Here is a 3,544-nt window from a genome sequence, read left to right on the forward strand (position 1 = left end):
TTCACTTAAGGTTGTGATTGACTTGGAGTTTTTAGCTGACCCATTATGAAAGTAACATCATATATATTATGCATAGCTTTGGATGAAGGACTATACGATAGTTTGGTTCTCACTTCTACCAATATAGGGATTTGAAGAAATGCACGTGTTTTGCACGAGAAAAGAAGCATTATTTTAATGCTACTAAATTTTTCTAAATAAATCTCAAGCGCAATTGATCTTATCCCGGAAACGTGGCAAGAAATGGAAGCAATTTTTATAAATGAATTCCACTAATAAGTAATTGAAACCAATAGAAAATTGAAATGAAAGGAAACACCAAAATTTTTGCCTGGCATCGGATGTTCAGCCATGAAGTACCTAATCACCCATTGGAGCTCCACCAGCGTGGATTGAGTTTCTTTGTACTAGATTTCCCAATCAATATAAGGTATGAACAAGATTTTACAACAGCCGGCTTTATTGCAAAAACACACAGATTTTTGGATCACAAATTACACACTTTACAAAAACTGACATTGATGACAAAATTTTTTGTCCAAGCTATATTAAACAATTCCCTCTCTACCAATTTACTCATCAATATCAATTTCACTCATCAGTATTTAAGTTACTAGTCCCATGACGTTTCACGAATAATGCTACTTGGCTTATTAAGCATTCTTTAAGTACCATATATAAATAAGTGTCAGTCCAGTCGTTACATTAACATTTTTAGTCCGTATAGCTGAATCATTTGATAGCTGCTCCTGGACTGTCATGAGCTTCAAAGAGTTCATTCCAATTATGTACATGCCAAACCTAAGACGATCACAGTTTTCCCATTAATGAAAGGACACTAAGGAGAAATAAGTTTGCAGATTTGGGCTTACGAGGCTATCGTGTCATTAACCAAACAAGGGTCGCAATGATGCTGAATATGCAGGCAACATATGCCTCTAGGGCAAAAGATATTACCACTATCCTCGCCAATCCTCGAGTGAGTATATATTTGCATTTACTAGTTAAATTTGTTTATCAATTCAACGCAATACAATTAGCATGTGTTGAAATTTAGATATGTTAGCTTGAAGTTTGTACACGCTGACTGCTTAATTCTAGGAGATAGAATATGGGTAAGCGCAAGGATTGTACCTTCCGCCTAGAGATGATGATCCAATAATAAATGCCAATTTTAATGGGAGATTTGTAATTCAACATTTTATTATTACATGTGATAAAATTATACTAATTATGAAGGTTCTTATTTATTTAGAAATACTCTCCTATTGCGTGATGATCTCCATCTCCATGTCAACCACAACAGGTAGGGAGAGATCTATTCCCATATATAGCTTTGTCCGTACATAGACATTTCTCATCATGTCAATATCTTACACCATGTCAACCTTCACCTCCTACACACTCGCATTCTACTATCTCGGCCTCTATGGAAGTAATATCACATATAGTAGGTCTACCTCTGGATGCTGGACTCGGCGATAGTTTAGTTCTACAGTGGTAGAGATTCTGGAACCAATTTTTATACGTGAACTCATAAATATTCCACTAGCTATATTACACTATTTCCTCTCTACAAATTCACTCATCAATAGTAATTTAACTCATCATATTTTAGTTATTAGTCCCATGAAATTTAATAATTTATTGTTAGTTGGCTTTCCAAATCATTCCTAAATTACCATGATAAGTGTATTTTATACACTTATTCAGGGCTCTAAAATAACGATATTTGATAATCTTTTAGCAAAATATGTTCTAAATTGTTGTGTCTTACGTTTAATAGGTGAATTCTCATGGATTAAAAGGAAGTGAAGGAAAGAAGAGAAAAGTGGGCAAAAATGGCAATATTTAAAGTACGTGGATGAAAGTGGCCATTGAAAGAAAATTGGAGAGCAATTGGAATCCTTTAGAAAGTCAAACATTGTGGGCTAGGTTACCACTAATATAAATACACATGCTGGCAAAAATAAAAGGAGAAGAGGGGAGGATAGATACAAATTAATTGGAGACGGCAGCTTGGCAAAAAAGGGGGCTGAATTTGTAATCCAAAAATCACAAAAGAAGGGCTGCGGCTGGAGTATATATATATATATTGATAGGCAATTTGGACGGTGGAAAAAGTGGAGAAAAAGGGCTGACTGCTGGAGACGGCTGCTGGTGAGTTAAAAATATTGGGCTGAATTTATCAATTCATACACTAAGTTGGTGGCTGCAACTTTGGAGATACAAATCACGCAATTTGGGAGCAGCCTGGGGAATAAAGATACGTATACATCGGTGGCTGGAGGCTGCTGTTATTAATATATGTATATACACACACGCAACAAAAGGCAGCAGATTGGAGAAAACATAGAGGAGACAATGGCCGAATTACGCTCGGAGAATTGAGGAATTAAACATATACAAAACTGCTAGGGGGCTGAAATTGGAACCTTTTGGAACTAAAAAGTGGACGGCAAAAGACAACTCATGGCCAATCAATGGGAAAAAGACGACAACTTTAATTTGGATATTAATCACATTTCGTCAAATTTCGGTGATGTCGTTCCACTTTTATTTGTTTAATTCTAGCATCATGTTTAGCTAATTCCTTTTTATGTATTGGAGGAGACGAACCCTATTGTTTATTTATTTCTAATTCAAGAAAAGTAATTTAATTTAATTCTTGCCTTAATTGATTAATTTTGCACTCCCATTGCACTATTAAATTGTTTGGCCATCAATTAAATAGTTAGTTGTTTGTTGTAGTGGAGGAGTACTCACAATATGTCTAGAACGCAGCAAAATTAACGTGTGTAGTTAGAATTAGGAATAATCTCTTTCATACATGCAATCATATAGATAACTTGAACTAAATGCGTGATTTTCATATGAATTCATACCAGGAATAGGACCGGGTCGTGTTAATCACAGGTTCGTGTGTCTTGGAAAAGAGCATTGAATAATTTAGCGTTATCCATTGTCAAGGACGCATAAGCGAAATTAGATTACAAATCAAGAATTGAAATAAATAGAAATAGGCACAGTCGAAATCCAATATAATCCTCTATAATTTGACAAAACCCCAACTTCTTCATATTTCTTAGATTAATTTAGTTTATATCAAATCAAAACATTTATTTTGTTTTCATAATTTGAATTCCATTAGAAACTAGTAAACTTAAGTTGACCTTATTCCTTATGGGAACGATACTCTTAACTCACAAATTTTATTACTTTTACAACGATCTCATACGCTTGCGGGTTTCACACGAACATACCATATAGAATAAGTGCCAGTCCAATCATTATATTTACCTTTCTAGTGTGTATAGCTGAATCATTTTATATAGCTGCTTCTGGATTCTAAAGCTTAAAAGATTCCTTACTAGTGTTTTAAAAGAATATTGATGATTTAATAACAGAACATGACAGGTATATGCCTTAAATTTTTACTGAGGCCTGATTCATCTTCTATTAAAGTTCCAACTGACTCGGACTCTTTAACTGACCAATCTTTAGAGCCTATATTTGGTAGCTTTAAAACTTTCGTAATGTATTC

General features: G+C 34.4%; 1 long non-coding RNA gene across 1 annotated transcript; it reads left to right on the forward strand.

The window, feature by feature from the left end:
• Positions 1–326: 326 nt before the first annotated feature.
• LOC111379663 lies at positions 327–2,665 on the forward strand. Its single transcript, XR_002700080.1, has 2 exons — positions 327–979; positions 1,787–2,665. It is a non-coding gene; the product is annotated as an uncharacterized LOC111379663 (long non-coding RNA).
• The last annotated feature ends 879 nt before the right edge of the window (positions 2,666–3,544 follow it).

The sequence above is a fragment of the Olea europaea genome, unplaced genomic scaffold, assembly GCF_002742605.1.
Source record: "Olea europaea var. sylvestris unplaced genomic scaffold, O_europaea_v1 scaffold2017, whole genome shotgun sequence".
In the NCBI taxonomy this organism is placed as follows: domain Eukaryota; kingdom Viridiplantae; phylum Streptophyta; class Magnoliopsida; order Lamiales; family Oleaceae; genus Olea; species Olea europaea.